The sequence below is a fragment of the Delphinapterus leucas genome, chromosome 10 (assembly GCF_059928025.1).
Source record: "Delphinapterus leucas isolate spDelLeu-1000000601 "Yukka" chromosome 10, BTC_Dleu_Yukka2, whole genome shotgun sequence".
Taxonomy (NCBI): Eukaryota; Metazoa; Chordata; class Mammalia; order Artiodactyla; family Monodontidae; genus Delphinapterus; species Delphinapterus leucas.
The window spans coordinates 24,105,755-24,125,716 of NC_143138.1; positions in this window are offsets into that span (position 1 = coordinate 24,105,755).

Below are 19,962 nucleotides of genomic sequence, written 5' to 3' on the forward strand. Positions count from 1 at the left end.
CAAGAAATTTTGGCTTGTGAGTGGCAGGACTCAACATACAACAGAAACAATACTGCTGGGCCGTCCTGCCCCAAGGGTTCAAAAATTTCCACACCACCTTTGGGGAAACGTTAGCTAAACACCTAAAAGTTCTACCTCGGCAAAAGGGAACCCTCCTTCAATATGCAGACAACATTCTGATCGCCAGCCCTACTAAGGAGGCCTCTGAACTACCTAGCCAATAAATGATAGAAGGTGTCAAAGAAAAAGGCTCAAATATCACAGACTAAGGTGACCTGCCTGGGCTTCATTCTCACAGAAGGTTGGAGAAGCCCATCTCAGGAAAGGGAAGAAGCCATTTGCAGCCTTACCCCTTCTAAAACTTGAAGACAGCTTAGGGGTTCCTGGGGAGGCCGGAGATTGCTGAATGTGGATCCCTAACTACAGTCTAATAGCTGGGCCTCTATATGAAACACTGAAAGGAAAAGATGATGATCCTTTCGAATAGAATCCAGAAGCAGCCTTTCAAGAATGCAAAGAGCAGTCAATTCAGACCCTTGCCCTGGAACTCCCTAATTTAACTAAACCCTTTGAACTTTACATCCCCATAGAATGTGAATCGCCCTTGGAGTATTAGTGCAAAAACTGGGACCACTTGAAATGGAACAACGCAAGAATGCCCTCCAGGTAGGATAAACTACGGTCAACAATGGCTTGGCCTGCCGCCCCATCCGGCCAGGGTACTGGGGCTATCTAAGAACCTGGAAATCAGCAGCCCGCAAATCCAGCTCCCTCCTAAGGGAAAAGGACCCCACGTGGTTATCCTAACCACCCACAATACCCTGAAGTTGCAGGGGTCGCTTCGTGGGCACGCTGACCTTGAGTGAGGAAGCCCTCCAACTCCAACCTCCAGAGAGACAACCGGGGGCAACGGGCCCCCATGATGACTCGTGTGACCATCACATGACCTGGAGCTTCTCTCAGAAAACAACAAGTGTGTGCCCCAAAAGAGCAGACTACCGCTTGCAGGACTTACTGCACCCAGAGGGGAGATAATAAGCTTGGCAGGGGAACCGTATATCATGCTGTCACCATAGAAAAGCCTACAGACACCGCGGTGACGGCGGCCAATGAGACCAGCTGGACTCCTGGCTACTTCAAAACGCTGTTGACTCAGTGGCCATCATGGTCCTGGATCACGACTGGGCCTGGACTGTCTGGGAGTTGAGTGGGCAGGGCTGTGATATCTGGTGCTGTTTGTACGTTAATTTAGGGGCCTAATTGAAGAAAGCACAGACTACTGGTCAGAGCATCTAGACTGGCAGAAACCGTCAGCCTAAGGTGGCCGAACAAATGTGGGGCGGGTTAAAACCAGACCCCCAGCATCTCTGCGCATCTCTTTACTGGACCCTTAAAGGTCATTAGAATCTATAATACTTCCAATGCTGGTGCTCAGGCAGACGAGCAGTGAGGCAGGAGGCCTGGGGACAATCAACCTCACCTGGAGGCTGCTGGGGAGAAGTTCTGCCCCTCCCCACAAGTATGAGGACTCCCAACTCAGCACGAAGCAGTTACAGAAGAGGGGTCTGCACCCACAGCGCCCCAAGAATGAGGAATGGGACAAAAGGCAGAGGAGTGGTTTGTCACCGGCAAAGCCCATGAAAAATTCCTGGGAGATAAAAATAGAATCTGGGCAATAAAATAAAGTCTAACCCTTTTTTCCTCTGTGCTTTGTCTAATTTCACGTGCTCCTAGGGTTTCGCATGCAGAGGTCCCACACCCGGCACTTCAGACCCGATTTCCTAATGCAGAATGGCTGGGTTGACATTTCAGCTCCCGGGGCCCCATGCAGACTCCGCGACATAGAGCCTGAGCTGCAGCCAACCCGCCCCTTGAGAGCTCCGCCCCTTGCTCCCGCTGATGCTGCTGGGATCCCTACCCAGCAGCGCAGCCCACAGCCTACGGGGTAGTGCACGCTCTCATCTCTCAATTCTCTGAAGAAAATATAAAGTTTCCCTTGCTTCTGAACCAAACTCAGTCTTGATCTGTTGGCTCCAATGACACTGGGCATGGGCAGCCTTGTTGGGGCCCACTCTGGTGGATCAGTAAAAGAAATTGACAACATTGTAACTTCAATGAACAGATGTGTGAGGAAAACTGTAATTAACATATAGCAGTGTATAAGCCTCGGGTAAAATAGGATGTTTCTAACACTTCCATTGGATTTTTCCATCACTTTATATGGAGCACAGGGGCACGGCAATTTACCCGTTCCATAACGCTAACCCTAACCCTAACCCTAATCCTAAACCGAACCATTAACCTAACCCTTACACAACACGGTACCCTAATCCTAACCCATACAATAACAATAACGCATAATCTAACACATACCCTAACACTAACCCGTTGTCATACCATAAACTGGACCCTGAAACGTACCCTTTCCCTAACCATAACCCTAACCCAAACCTAAAACCTAACCCTAACCCTAAACCTAATCCTAACCCATACACTAACACTAACGCGTACCCTAAAACGTACGCTACCCTAAACCGTTTTCAAACCCTAACCGGTAACCGAAACTGTACCAGACCCCTAACCCTAACCCTAAGCCTAACCCTAACCCGTACTCTAACACTAACATGTACACTAACATGTACGCTAAACGTAAACAAATATCGCACCCTAATCTGTACCCTAAACCGTCCATGTCCCCTAAACCTAACCCTAAACCTAACCCTCACCCTAAGCCTTAAACTAACTCGTCCCCGAATCCTAACCCTTACACTAACACTGATACGTACCCTCGCACTTACACTCACCCTAAACCATTGTACCCTAACCTGTACCCGTAACCATCCCCGGCCCCTAACCCTAACCTTAACCCTACGCCTAAACCTTACCCGAAGCCTTAATCTAACGCGTCCCCTAATCCTAACCCGTACAATACCCTGTACGCTAACACGTACGCTCACACTACAACACTGTCGTACCCTAACCTGTACCCTAAACTGTACCCATCGCCTAACCTAACCCTAACCCCAAACCTAACCCTTACCAGAAGCCTTACCCTAACCCGTCCCCTAATCCTAACCCGTACGAAAACACTAAACCATTCCCAAACACGTATGCTCACCCTAAACCGTTGTCGTACCTTAACCTGTACCCTAAACCATCCCCATCCCCTAACCCTAACCCTAACCCTTACCCGAAGCCTTACCCTAACCCGTCCCTTAATGCTAACCCGTACGCTAACACTAACCCGTACCCTAACACGTACGCTCACCCCAAACCGTTGTCGTACACTAACCTGTGCCCTAAACCATCCCCGTCCCCTAACCCTAACCCTAACCCTAACACTAACCCTTACCCAAAGCCTTACCCTAACCCATCCCCTAATCCTAAGCCGTACGCTAACACTAACCCGTACCCTAACACGTACGCTCACCCTAAACAGTTGTCGTACACTAACCTGTACCCTAAACCGTCCCCGTCCCCTAACCCTAAACCTAACGCTAACCCTAACCCTAAAACTTACCCGAAGCCTTACCCTAACCCGTCCCATAATCCTAACCCGTACGCTAACACTAACCCGTACCCTAACAAGTACGCTCACCCTAAACGGTTGGCGTACCCTAAACTGTACCCTAAACCGTCCCCGTCCCCTAACCCTAAACCTAACCCTAACCCTAACCCTAACCCTTACCCGAAGCCTTACCATAACCTGTCCCCTAATCCTAACCTGTACGCTAACACTAACCTGTACCTTAACACGTATGCTCAACTTAAACCATTGTCGTACCCTAACCTGTACCCTAAACAGTCCCGTCCCCGTCCCCTAACCCTAACCCTAACCTTAACCCTAACCCTTACCTGAAGCCTTACCCTAACCCGTTCCCTAATCCTAACCCGTACTCTAACACTAACCCGTACCCTAACACGTACGCTCACCCTAAACCATTGTCGTACCCTAAGGTCTACCCTAAACCGTCCCCGTCCCCTAACCCTAACCCTAACCTAAACCCTAACCCTTACCGGAAGACTTACCCTAACCCGTCCCCTAATCCTAACCCGTACGCTAACACTAAACCATACCCTAACACGTACGCTCACCCGAAACCATTGTCGTACCCTAACCTGTAACCTAAACGGTCCCCGTCCCCGTCCCCTAACCCTAAACCTAACCCTAACCCTAACCCTTACCCGAAGCCTTACCCTAACCCGTCCGCTAATCCGAATCCGTACCCTAACACGTACGCTCACCGTAAACCGTTGTCGTACCCTAACCTGAACCCTAAACCGTCCGCGTCCCCTAAACCTAACCCTAAACCTAACCCTAACCCTTAGTCGAAGCCTTACCCTAACCCGCCCCCTTATCCTAACCCGTAGGCGAACACTAACCCGTACCGTAACACGTACCCTCACCCTAAACTGTTGTCGTACCCTAACCTGTACACTAAACCGTTCCCGTCCCCTGAACCTAAGCCTAACCCTAACCCTAACCCTAAACCTAACCCTAACCCTTAGCCGAAGCCTTACCCTAACCCGTCCCATAATCCTAACCCGTACGCGAACACTAACCCGTACCCTAACACGTACGCTCACCCAAAACCGTTTTTCTACCCTAACATGTACCCTAAACCGTCCCCGACCCCGTCCCCTAACCCTAAACCTAACCCTAACCCTTACCCGAAGCCTTACCCTAACCCGTCCCCTAACCCTAACCCTAACACTTACCCGAAGCCTTACCCTAACCCGTCTCCTAATCCTAACCCGTACGCTTACACTAACCCGTACCCTAACACGTACGCTCACCCTAAACTGTTGTCGTACCCTAACATGTACCCTAAACCGTCCCCGATCCCTAACCCTAACCCTAACCCTAACCCTTACCCGAAGCCTTACCCTAACCCGTCCCCAATCCTAAACCTTACGCTAACACTAACCCGTACCCTAAAATGTACGCTCACCCTAAACCGTTGTCGTACGCTAACCTGTACCCTAAAGCGTCCCCGTCCCCGTCCCCTAACCCTAACCCTAACCCTTACCCGAAGCCTTACCCTAACCCGTCCCCTAATCCTAACCCGTACGCTGACACTAACCCGTACCCTAAAACGTACGCTCACCCTAAACCATTGTCGTAACCTAACCTGTACCCTAAACCATCCCCGTCCGCGTCCCCATCCCCTAACCCTAACCCTAACCCTAACCATAACCCTTACCCGAAGCCTTACCCTAACCCGTCCCCTAATCCTAACCCGTACGCTAACACTAACACGTACCCTAACACGTACGCTCACCCTAAACAGTTGTCGTACCCTAACCTGTACCCTAAACCATCCACGTCCCCTAACGCTAACCCTAACCCTAACACTTACGCGAAGCCTTACCCTAAACTGTTCCATAATCCTAACCCGTACGCTAACACTATCCCGTACCCTAACACGTATGCTCACCGTAAACCGTTGTCGTACCCTAACCTGTGCCCTAAACCGTCCTCGTCCCCTAACCCTAAACCTAACACTAAACCTAACCCTAACCCTTACCCGAAGCCTTACCCTAACCCGTCCCTTAATCCTAACCCGTACGCTAACACTAACCCGTACCCTAACACATACGCTCACCCTAAACCGTTGTCGTACCCTAAACTCTACACTAAAACGTCACCGTCCCCTAACCCTAACCCTAACCATAGCCCTAACCCTTACCCGAAGCCTTACACTAACCCGTCCCCTAATCCTAACCCGTACGCTCACCCTAAACTGTTGTCGTACCTAACTTGTACCCTAAACCGTCCCCGTCCCCGTCCACTAACCCTAACACTAACACTAACCCTAACCCTTACCCGAAGCCTTACCCTAACCCGTCCCCTAATCCTAACCCGTATGCTAACACTAACCCGTACCCTAACACGTACGCTCACACTACACCGTTGTCGTACCCTAACCTGTTCCCTAAACCGTTCCGGTCCCCTAACCCTAACCCTAACCCTAAACCTTACCCGAAGCCTTACTCTAACACGTCCCCTAAATCTAACCCGTACGCTACCACTAACCCGTACCCCAACACGTACGCTCACCCTAAACCGTTGTCGTACCCTAACCTGTACCCTAAACCGTCCCCGTTCCCTAACCCTAACACTAACCGTAACCCTAACACTAACTCTTACCCGAAGCCTTACCCTAAACCGTCCCCTAATCCTAAACCGTACGCTAACACTAACCCGTACCCTAACAGGTATGCTCACCCTAAACCGTTGTCTTAACCTAACCTGTACCCTAAACCGTCCCCTTCCCCTAAACCTAACGCTAACGCTAACCCTAACCCTTACCCGAAGCCTTACCGTATCCCGTCCCCTAATCCTAACCCATACGCTAACACTAACCCGTACCCTAACACGTACGCTCACCCTAATCCGTTGTCGTACACTAACCTGTACCCTAAACCCTCCCCGTCCACTAACTCTAACCCTAAACCTAACCCTAACCCTAACCCTTACCCGAAGCCCTACCCTAAGCCGTCCCCTAATCCTAACCCGTATGCTTACTCTAACCCGTACCCTAACACGTACGCTCACCCTAAATCATTGTCGTACCCTAACCTGTACCCTAAACCGTCCCCATCCCCTAACCCTAACCCTAAATCTTACCGAAGCCTTACCCTAACCCGTTCCATAATCCTAACGCGTACGCTAACACTAACCCGTACCCTAACACATACGCTCACCTTAAACCATTGTCGTACCATAACCTGTGCCCTAAACTGTCCCTGTCCCCGTCTCCGTCCCCTAACCCTAACCCTAAACCTTACCCGAAGCCTTACCCTAACCCGTCCCCTAATCCTAACCCGTACGCTAACAGTAAACCGTACTATAACACGTACGCTCAACCTAAACCGTTGTCGTACACTAACCTGTACCCTAAACGTCCCCGTACCCTAACCCTAACCCTAACCCTAAACCTTACCCGAAGCCTTACCCTAACCCGTCCCCTAATCCTAACCCGTACGCTAACACTAACCCGTACCCTAACACGTAATCTCACCCTAAACCGTTGTCGTACCCTAACCTCTATCCTAAAATGTCCCTGTCCCCTAACACTAACCCTAACACTAACCCGAAGCCTTACCCTAACCCGTCCCCTAATCCTAATCTGTACGCTAACACTAACACGTACCCTAACACGTACGCTCACCCTAAACCGTTGTCGTACCCTAACCTGTACCTTAAATCGTCCCCGAACCCTAACTCTAACCCTAACCCTAACCTTAACCCTAACCCTTACCCGAAGCCTTACCCTAACCCGTCCCCTAATCCTAACCCGTACGCTAACACTAACCCGTACCGTAACACATACGCTCACCCTAAACCGTTGTCGTACCCTAACCTGTACCCTAAACCATACCCGTCCCCTAACCCTAACCCTAACCCTAACACTAACCCTTACCCGAAGCCTTACCCTAACCCGTCCCCTAATCCTAACCCGTACGCTAACACTAACCCGTACCCTAACACGTACGCTCACCCTAAACCGTTGTCGTACCCTAAACTGTACCCTAAACCGTCCCCGTCCCCGTCCCCGACCCAAACCCTAACCCTAACCCTAACACTAACCCTTACCCGATGCCTTACCCTAACCCGTCCCCTAATACTAACCGGTATGCAAACACTAACCCGTACCCTAACACGTACGCTTACCCTAAACCGTTGTCGTACCCTAATGTGTTCCCTAAAACTTTCCCGTCCCCTAACCCTAACCCTAACCCTTACCCGAAGTCTTACCCTAACCCGTCCCCTAATCCTAACCGGTATGCAAACACTAACCCGTACTCTAACACGTACGCTCACCCTAATCCGTTGTCGTACCCTATCCTGTACCCTAAACCGTCCCCGTCCCCTAACCCTAACCCTAACCCTAACCCTAACCCTTACCCGAAGCCTTACCCTAACCCGTCACCTAATCCTAACCCGTACGCTAACACTAACACATACCCTAACACGTACACTCACCCTAAACCGCTGTCGTTCCCTAACATGTACCCTAAACTGTCCCCATCCCCTAACCGTTACCCTAACTCTAAACCTAACCCTAACCCTTACCCGAAGCCTTACACTAACCCGTCACCTAATCCTAACCCGTACGCTAACACTAATCCGTACCCTAACATGTACGCCAACCCTAAACCATTGTCGTTCCCTAACCTGTACCCTAAACCGTCCCTGTCCCCTAACCCTAACTCTAACCCACACCCTAACCCTAACCCTTACCCGAAGCCTTACACTAACCCGTTCCCTAATCCGAACCCGTACCCTAACACGTACGCTCACCCTAAACCGTTGTCGTACCCTCACCTGTACCCTAAACCGTCCCCGTCCCCTAACCCTAACCCTAAACCTAACCCTTACCCGAAGCCTTACCCTAACCCGTCACCTAATCGTAACCCGTACGCTATCACTAACACGTACCCTAACACGTACGCTCACCCTAAACCGTTGTCGTACCCTAACCTGTACCCTAAACCGTCCCTGTTCCCTAACCCTAACACTAACCGTAACCCTAACCCTAACCCTTACCCGAAGCCTTACCGTAAACTGTCCCCTAATCCTAAACCGTACGCTAACACTAACCCGTACCCTAACACGTATGCTCACCCTAAACCGTTGTCTTAACCTAACCTGTACCCTAAACCGTCCCCGTCCCCTAAACCTAACGCTAACGCTAACCCTAACCGTTACCCGAAGCCTTACCGTATCCCGTCCTCTAATCCTAACCCATACGCTAACACTAACCCGTACCCTAACACGTAGGCTCACCCTAATCCGTTGTCGTACACTGACCTGTACCCTAAACCCTCCCCGTCCCCTAACTCTAACCCTAAACCTAACCCTAACCCTAACCCTTACCCGAAGCCCTACCCTAAACCGTCCCCTAATCCTAACCCGTACGCTTACACTAACCCGTACCCTAACACGTACGCACACCCTAAATCATTGTCGTACCCTAACCTGTACCCTAAACCGTCCCCGTCCCCTAACCCCAACCCTAACCCTAACCCTTACCGAAGCCTTACCCTAACCCGTTCCATAATCCTAACGCGTACGCTAACACTAACCCGTACCCTAACACATACGCTCACCCTAAACCATTGTCGTACCTTAACCTGTGCCCTAAACCGTCCCTGTCCCCGTCCCCGTCCCCTAACCCTAACCCTAAACCTTACCCGAAGCCTTACCCTAAACCGTCCCCTAATCCTAACCCGTACGCTAACACTAAACCGTAGTATAACACGTACGCTCAACCTAAACCGTTGTCGTACACTAACCTGTACCCTAAACGTCCCCGTACCCTAACCCTAACCCTAACCCTAACCCTTACCCGAAGCCTTACCCTAACCTGTCCCTTAATCCTAACCCGTACGCTAACACTAGCCCGTACCCTAACACGTACGCTCACCCTAAACCGTTGTCGTACCCTAACCTCTACCCTAAAATGTCCCCGTCCCCTAACACTAACCCTAACCCTAACCCTAACCCTAACCCTTACCCGAAGCCTTACCCTAACCCGTCCCCTAATCCTAATCTGTACGCTAACACTAACACGTACCCTAACACGTACGCTCACCCTAAACCGTTGTTGTACCCTAACCTGTACCTTAAATCCTCCCCGAACCCTAACCCTAACCCTAACCCTAACCTTAACCCTAACCCTTACCCGAAGCCTTACCCTAACCCGTCCCCTAATCCTAACCCGTACGCTAACACTAACCCGTACCGTAACACATACGCTCACCCTAAACCGTTGTCGTACCCTAACCTGTACCCTAAACCATCCCTGTCCCCTAACCCTAACCCTAACACTAACCCTTACCCGAAGCCTTACCCTAACCCGTCCCCTAATCCTAACCCGTACGCTAACACTAACCCGTACCCAAACACGTACGCTCACCCTAAATCGTTACCGTACCCTAAACTGTACCCTAAACCGTCCCCGTCCCCGTCCCCGTCCCCAAACCCTAACCCTAACCCTAACACTAACCCTTACCTGATGCCTTACCCTAACCCGTCCCCTAATACTAACCGGTATGCAAACATTAACACGTAATCTAACACGTACGCTCACCCTAATCCGTTGTCGTACCCTATCCTGTACCCTAAACCGTCCCCGTCCCCTAACCCTAACCCTAAACCTAACCCTTACCCGAAGCCTTACCCTAACCCGTGACCTAATCGTAACCCGTACGCTAACACTAACACGTACCGTAACACGTACGCTCACTCTAAACCGTTGTCGTACCCTAACCTGTACCCTAAACTGTCCCCGTCCCCTAAACCTAACCCTAATCCTTACCCTAACCCTAACCCTTACCCGAAGCCTTAAGCTAACACGTCCCCTTATCCTAACCTGTACGCTAACACTAACCCGTACCCTAACACGTACGCTCACCCTAAACCGTTGTACACTAACCTGTACCATAAACCGTACCCGTCCCCTAACCCTAACCATAACCCTAACCCTTACCCAAAGCCTTACCCTAACCCGTGCCCTAATCCTAACCTGTACGCTAACACTAACCTATACCCTAACACGTACGGGCACCCTAAACCGTTGTCATACCCTAACCCGTAACCTAAACCGTCCCCGTCCCCTAAACCTAACCCTAACCCTAACCCTAACCCTATCCTTACCCGAAGCCTTACCCTAACCCGTCCCCTAAACGTAACCCGTACGCTAACACTAACCCGTACCCTAAAACGTACGCTCACCCTAAAGCGTTGTCGTACCCTAACCTGTACCCTAAACTGTCCCCGTCCACTAAACCTAACCCTAACCCTAACCCTAACCCTTACCCGAAGCCTTACGCTAACCCGTCCCATAATCCTAACCCGTACGCTAACAATAACGCGTACCCTAACACGTACACTCACCCTAAACCGTTGTCGTACCCTAACCTGTGCCCTAAACCGTCCCCGTGCCCTTTCCCTAACCCTAACCCTAACCCTAACACTTATTCGAAGCCTTACCCTAACACGTCCCCTAATCCTAACCTGTACGCTAACACTAAACCGTACTCTAACACGTACGCTCAACCTAAACCGTTGTCGTACACTAACCTGTACCCTAAACCGTCCCCGTACCCTAACCCTAACCCTAACCCTTAACCGAAGCCTTACCCTAACCAGTCCACTAATCCTAAACCGTTCGCTAACACTAACCCATACCCTAACACGTACGCTCACCCTAAACCATTGTCGTACCCTAAACTCTACCCTAAAATGTCACCGTCCCCTAACACTAAACCTAAACCTAACCCTAACCCTAACGCTTACCCGAAGCCTTACCCTAACCCGTCCCCTAATCCTAACCCGTACGCTCACCCTAAAACATTGTCGTACCCTAACTTGTACCCTAAACCGTCCCTGTCCCCTAACACTAACCCTAACCTTAACCCTACCCCTAACGCTTACCCGAAGCCTTACCCTAACCCGTACCCTAATCCTAACCTGTACGCTAACACTAACCCGTACCCTAACACGTACGCTCACCCTAAACCGTTGTCGTACACTAACCTGTACCCTGAATAGTCCCCGACCCCTAACCCTAACCCTAACCCTAACCCTTACCCGAAGCCTTACCCTAACCCGTCCCCTAATCCTAATCCGTACGCTAACACTAACCCGTACCGTAACACATACGCTCACCCTAAACCGTTGTTGTACCCTAACCTGTACCCTAAACCGTCCCCGTCCCCGTCCCCTAATCCTAACCCTAACACTAACCCTTACCCGAAGCCTTACCCTAACCCCTCCCCTAATCCTAACGCGTACACTAACACTAACTGGTTCCCTAACATGTACGCTCACGCTAAACCGTTGTCGTACATTAACCTGTACTCTAAACAGTCCCCGTCCCCTAACACTAACCCTAACCCTAACCCTAACCCTTATCCGAAGCCTTACCCTAAACCGTCCCCTAATCCTAACGCGTACGCTAACACTGACCCGTACCCTAACACGTACGCTCACCCTAAACTGTTGTCGTACCTTAACCTGTACCCTAAACCGTCCCCGTCCCCTAACCCTAACCTGAAACCTAACCCTTACCCGAAGCCTTATCCTAACCTGTCCTGTAATCTTAAACCGTACGCTAATACTAACCCGTACCCTAACACGTACGCTCACCCTAAACCGCTCTCGTACCCTAAATTGTACCCTAAACCGTCCCCGTCCCCGTCCACTAACCCTAACCCTAACCCTAACCCTAATATTTACCCGAAGCCTTACCCTAACCCGTCCCATAATCCTAACACGTACGCTAACACTAACCCGTACCCTAACACGTACGCTCACCCTAAACCGTTGTCGTACACTAACCCGTACCCTAAACCTTCCCCGTCCCCTAACCCTAACCCTAACCCTTACCCGAAGCCTTACCCTAACACGTCCGCTAATCCTAACCCGTACGCTAACATTAACCCGTACCCTAACACGTACGCTCACACTAAACCGTTGTCGTACACTAACCTGTACCCTAAACCGTTCCCGTCCCCGTCCCCTAACTCTAACCCTCACTCTAACCCTTACCCGAAGCCTTACCCTAACCCGTCCCCTTATCCTAAGCCGTACGCAAACACTAACCCGTACCCTAACACGTACACTCACCCTAAACCATTGTCGTACACTAACCTGTACCCTAAACCGTCCCCGTCCCGTCCCCGTCCCCTAAACCTAACCCTAACCCTAACCCTTACCCGAAGCCTTACCCTAACCCGTCCTGTAATCCTATCCCATACGCTAACACTAACGCATACCCTAACACGTACTCTCACCCTAAACCGTTGGCGTTCCCTAACCTGTACCCTAAAGCATCCCCGTCCCCATCCCCTAACCCTAACCCTTACCCGAAGCCTTACCCTAACCCGTCCCCTAATCCTAACCCGTACGCTAACACTAAACCATACTCTAACACGTACGCTCAACCTAAACCGTTGTCGTACACTAACCTGTACCCTAAACAGTCCCCGTCCCCTAACCCTAACCCTAACCCTTACCCGAAGCCTTACCCTAACCCGTCCCCTAATCTTAACCCGTACGCTAACACTAAACTGTACTCTAACACGTACGCTCAACCTAAACCGTTGTCGTATACTAACCTGTACCTTAAATCGTCCCCGACACCTAACCCTAACCCTAACCCTAACCTTAACCCTAACCCTTACCCGAAGCCTCACCCGAACCCGTCCCCTAATCCTAACCCTTACGCTAACACTAATCCGTAATGTAACACATACGCTCACCCTAAACCGTTGCCGTACCCTAACCTGTACCCTAAACCATCCCCGCCCCGTAACCCTAACCCTAACCCAAACACTAACCCTTACCCGAAGCCTTACCCTAACCCGTCCCCTAATCCTAACCCGTACACTAACACTAACCCGTACCCTAACACGTACGCTCACCCTAAACCGTTGTCGTACCCTAAACTGTACGCTAAAACGTCCCCGTCCCCGTCCCCGTCCCCTAAACCTAACCCTAACCCTAACCCTTACCCGAAGCCTTACCCTAACCTGTCCCCTAATACTAACCGGTATGCAAACACTAACCCGTAACCTAACACGTACGCTCACCCTAAACCGTTGTCGTACCCTAACCTGTTCCCTAAACCTTTCCCGTCCCCTAACCCTAACCCTAACCCTTACCCGAAGCCTTACCCTAACCCGTCCCCTAATCCTAACCCGTACGCTAACATTAACCCGTAGCCTAACACGTACGCTCACCCTAATCCGTTGTCGTACACTAACCTGTACCCTAAACCATCCCCGTCCCGGTCCACTAACCCTAACCCTAACTCTAACGCTTACCCGAAGCCTTACCCTAAACCGTCCCCTAATCCTAACCCGTACGCTAACACTAACCCATACCCTAACACGTATGCTCACCCTAAACCGTTGTCATACATTAACCTGTACCCTAAACAGTCCCCGTCCCCTAACACTAACCCTAACCCTAACCCTAACCCTTACCCGAAGACTTACCCTTACCCGTCCCCTAATCCTAACCCGTACGCTAACACTAACCCGTACCCTAAGACGTACGCTCACCCTAAACCGTTGTCGTACCCTAAACTGTACCCTAAACCGTCCCCGTCCCTGTCCCCGTCCCCGTCCCCTAACCCTAACCCTAACCCTTACCCGAAGCCTTACCCTAACCCGTTCCCTAATCCTAACCGGTATGCAAATACTAACCCATACCCTAAGACGTACGCTCACCCTAATCCGTTGTCGTACACTAACCTGTACCCTAAACCGTCCCCGTTCCCGTCCACTAACCCTAACCCTAACCCTAACGCTTACCCGAAGCCTTACCCTAACCCGTTCCCTAATCCTAAGTCGTACGCTAACACTAACCCGTTCCCTAACACGTACGCTCACCCTAAACCGTTGTCGTACATTAACCTGTACCCTAAACATTCCCCGTCCCCTAACACTAACCCTAACCCTAACCCTAACCCTAACCCTTACCCGAAGCCTTACTCTAAACCGTCCCCTAATCCTAACCCGTACGCTAACACTAACCCGTTCCCTAACACGTACGCTCACCCTAATCCATTGTCGTACCCTAACCTGTACCCTAAACCATCCCCGTCCCCTAACCCTAACCCTAACCCTAACCCTAACCCTAACCCTTACCCGAAGCCTTACACTAACCCGTCCCCTAATCCTAACCCGTACGCTAACACTAACCCGTACCCTACCACGTACACTCACCCTAAACCGCTGTCGTTCCCTAACCTGTACCCTAAACCGTCCCCTTCCACTAACACTTTCCCTAACCCTAAACCTAACCCTAACCCTTACCCGAAGCCTTACCCTAACCCGTCCCCTAATCCTAGCCCGTACGCTAACACTAACCCATACCCTAACATGTACGGTCAACCTAAACCATTGTCGTACCCTAACCTGTACCCTAAACCGTCCCCGTCCCCTAACCCTAACCCTAACCCTAACCTTTACCCGAAGCCTTACCCTAAACCGTCCCCTAATCCTAACCCGTAGAGTAACAGTAAACCATCCCCTAACACGTTCGCTAAGCCTAAACCATAGCCGTACCTTAAACTGTACCCTACACCGTCCCTCTTTGCTAACCCGAAACCTGACCTTAACCCTAACCCTTACCCAAAGCCTTACTCTAACACGTCCCCTAATCCTAAACCGTAGACTAACACTTGCCCATACCCTAACACGCATGCTAACCCTAAACCGTTGTCGTACCCTAACCTGTACCCTAAACGGTCCCCATTCCCTGACTCTAACCCTAACCCTAACCCTAAACCTAACCCTTACATGAAACCTTACCCTAACCTGTCCCCTAATCCTAACCCGTACACTAACACTAACCCATACCCTAAAACGTATGCTCACCCTAAACCATTGTCGTACATTAACCTGTACCTTAAACTGTCCCCGTTCCCTAACCCTAACCCTAAACCTAAACCTAACCGTAACCCAAACCCTTAACCGAAGCCTTACCCTAACCCGTCCCCTAATCCTAACCCGTACACTAACACTAACGTGTACCCGAACACGTATGCTAAACCTAAACCGTTGTCGTACACTAACCTGTACCCTAAACCATCCCCGTTACCTAACCCTAATCCTAACCCGTACACTAACACTATCCCGTACTCGAACATGTACTCTAAACCTAAACCATTGTCGTACCTTAACCTGTATGCTAAACCATCACCGTTCCCTAACCCTAACCCTTTCCCTATACCTAACCCTATCCCAAAGCCTTAAACTATCCCGTCCCCTAATCCTAATCCGTACACTAACACTAACATGTACGCTAACACTAAACTGTTTTCGTACCCTAACCTGTACCCTAAACCTTACCTGTTCCCTAACCCTAACCCTATCCCTAACCCTGAACCTAACCCTTACCCGAAGCCTTACCCTAACACGTCCCCTAACCCTAACCCGTACACTAACAGTAACCCATATCCTAACACGTACGCTAACCCTAAACCATTGTCGTACCCTAAACTGTACCCTAACCTGTCCCCGTTCCATAACCCTAACCCTAACCCTAAACCTAACCCTTACCCGAAGCCTTATGCTAAAACCTCCCCTAATCCTAACCCGTACACTAACAGTAAACCATACCCTAACACGTACGTTAACCCTAAACGGTTGTCATACACTAACCTCTACACTAAACCATCCCTGATCCCTAACCCTAACCATAACCCGAAGCCATAGCCTAACCTGTACCCTAATCCTAACCCGTACTCTAACACTAACCTGTACCCTAACACGTTCGCTAACACTAAACCTTTGTCGTACCCTAACCTGTACCCTAAACCGTACCCCTTCCCTAACCCTTACCCTATCCCTAACCCTAATACTTACCCTAAGCCAACATCACTAATTATTAGAGAAATGGAAATCAAAACACAATGACGTGTCACCTCTCACCTGTTAGAATTGGCATCATCAGGAAATCTACAAACAACAAATGCTGGAGAGGGTGTGGACCAAAGGAATCCTCTTCCACTCTTAGTGGGAATGTAAATTGATACAGTCACTATGGAGAACAGTATGGAGGTTCCTTAAAAAACTAAAAATAGCATTACCATAAGATCCAGCAATCCCACTACTGGACATATAGCCAGAGAAAACCATAAATTGAAAAGACACATTCACCACAATATTCTTTGCAGCACTATTTACAATAGCCAGGTAATGGAAGCAACCTAAAGGCCCAGAGGCAGACGAATGGATAAAGATGTGGTACATATATAAAATGGAATATTACTCAGCCATAAAAAGCAATGAAATTGGGTTATTTGTAGAGACGTCAATGGATCTAGAGACTGTCCTACAGAGTGAAGTAAGTCAGAAAGAGGAAAACAAATATTGTATATTAATGCATATATGTGGAACCTAGAATAATGTTACAGATGAACTGCTTTGCAGGGCAGAAATAGAGACACAGATGTAGAGAACAAACATATGGACACCGAGAGGGTAAAGCCGTGGGGTGTTGGGTGGGAGGAATTGGGAGACTGGGATTGACATGTATACATTTATATCTATAAAATAGATAACCAATAAGAACCTGCTGTATAAAAAAGTAAATAAAATTTAATTTAAAAATTAAAAAAATAAATAAAATTTAAAGAAACAGAAAAACGTTATTCCCTTCACATACATGTATTTATAAGAATGAATTATTTTCATGCTTTTATCTATAAATACAAAAAAGAGGAATAAAATCTATCTTGAACCAAAAAAGAAAAAAAAAAAAAAAGAACCCACCAGTTATACAGAGGAAAACCCTATCAGGGTACTTGTTCCAGTGGTAAACAATGCTGAAGTTGGTCAGAGGTGGGGAATCGTCTCCCATGCAGCCAGCAGCGCCCCACCCCGCAAGGAGCATCCTCATTGCAAAGCTGGGGGACCGTGCCGAGGCATCTGTGAGTAAACGTGAGCTGAGCCCCAGGCCAGCTGCTGCTGAACTGTTCCCACCCTTCCCAGGTAAAGCACCTGAATATGTTCAAGGATTTGAAAGCCTACAGGAAGGGCCGTGGAGCCACACCAGCGACAGCACGCCTGCCAACTTGGTGCCTGCAGGCCAGCCAGGATTGTCCTGGCCCTGGGTGCTCTTCTGGAAGCTTTCCATTTCCCTGCCTGAGATACCCCTCCTGTCCAGGCCCCCGCTGCTTTTTTCCTTCCTCACCTCTGCCCAGGGAGAAATTCCAGCGGCAGTTACGGGTGACACATCCTCTTCTTTAGCAGGTGGCAGCTTGGCAACTCCTGCAGAAAGTCCAGCAGAGCCCCACTCACACTGGGCCACCTACAAAGGCGTAGCCCCTCACTCCCACCCACCAGCCCAGCCCCGCCACTGCTGACAGTGCAGAGAATATGGCGTCAGGCACAGCTGCAGGAGCTCTTGCTGCCTGGAGCGGTGTTTATATTGACCTCAACCCAGGCACACCTGGGGAGGGCTGGCCCGCACAGTCAGGCTGCCCAGGTCAGCCAATCCTCACCCCTCAGGGGCTCACAGTTGCAGAAAATGGACCTTGCTGAACCGGCCAGGTCCAAGGAAGAGGTGTGGGCTCCTGAGAGTCAGGATAGATAAGGCGCTGCAGCTCTGGCTTGTTTTCTAATCATTTTATCTGGCCCATGAGTGGGAGACAACTTCAAGAAGACCCTCTCCTAATGAGGAACCCAGGGGTCAGGGAGAGGAGGGGTGGTGGGTGGAGACAGAGGCCTGGTGCCCCAGCAGCAGTGGAAATCTCTGGAAGGCCAGGTGGAGGGTGGCCACACAGAGTGATGCCCAGAGTCACAGACCTGTAGGCGCTGCTGTTTGTTAGTTCAAGTCCTGCTCTGAGGTGCCCTGTGTCGGCTCTGAGCGACAGGTGAGCCGGGGTTGCTCTGCAATCAGGGCTATGTGCACGGTTCCTGTGTGCCGAGCCCTGCCAGGGTACCTGCGCAGGGGAGCTCTGTTTCATGGGAGGGGTCTGACCACGAGAGCCTCATGGGCTGGTGGGTAGCTGCACAGGTGAGCTCCATACCCTGGGAGGGGCCTGACCATGAGAGCCCCGTGGGCTGCTGGCGACCTGCCCAGGTGAGCTCCATATCCTGGGAATGGCGTGACCGCGAGAGCCCAGTTTGCTTCTGGGGACCTGCCAAGATGAGCTCCATATCCTGGGATTGGCCTCACCACGAGAGCCCCGTGGGCTGCCGGGGACCTGGTAAAGGATATCAGGATAGTTAGTGAAGCCACCAAGGATATACATCCAGTTGCTCCTAATTCCTACACCCTGCTGGTCATTCTATCATACACCAGGACATGGTATTCTGTATTAGACTTCAATGATGCCTTCTTCTGTATTCCATTAGTCCCAGAGTCACAAGAAATTTTGGCTTGTGAGTGGCAGGACTCAACATACAACAGAAACAATACTGCTGGGCCGTCCTGCCCCAAGGGTTCAAAAATTTCCACACCACCTTTGGGGAAACGTTAGCTAAACACCTAAAAGTTCTACCTCGGCAAAAGGGAACCCTCCTTCAATATGCAGACAACATTCTGATCGCCATCCCTACTAAGGAGGCCTCTGAACTACCTAGCCAATAAATGATAGAAGGTGTCAAAGAAAAAGGCTCAAATATCACAGACTAAGGTGACCTGCCTGGGCTTCATTCTCACAGAAGGTTGGAGAAGCCCATCTCAGGAAAGGGAAGAAGCCATTTGCAGCCTTACCCCTTCTAAAACTTGAAGACAGCTTAGGGGTTCCTGGGGAGGCCGGAGATTGCTGAATGTGGATCCCTAACTACAGTCTAATAGCTGGGCCTCTATATGAAACACTGAAAGGAAAAGATGATGATCCTTTCGAATAGAATCCAGAAGCAGCCTTTCAAGAATGCAAAGAGCAGTCAATTCAGACCCTTGCCCTGGAACTCCCTAATTTAACTAAACCCTTTGAACTTTACATCCCCATAGAATGTGAATCGCCCTTGGAGTATTAGTGCAAAAACTGGGACCACTTGAAATGGAACAACGCAAGAATGCCCTCCAGGTAGGATAAACTACGGTCAACAATGGCTTGGCCTGCCGCCCCATCCGGCCAGGGTACTGGGGCTATCTAAGAACCTGGAAATCAGCAGCCCGCAAATCCAGCTCCCTCCTAAGGGAAAAGGACCCCACGTGGTTATCCTAACCACCCACAATACCCTGAAGTTGCAGGGGTCGCTTCGTGGGCACGCTGACCTTGAGTGAGGAAGCCCTCCAACTCCAACCTCCAGAGAGACAACCGGGGGCAACAGGCCCCCATGATGACTCGTGTGACCATCACATGACCTGGAGCTTCTCTCAGAAAACAACAAGTGTGTGCCCCAAAAGAGCAGACTACCGCTTGCAGGACTTACTGCACCCAGAGGGGAGATAATAAGCTTGGCAGGGGAACCGTATATCATGCT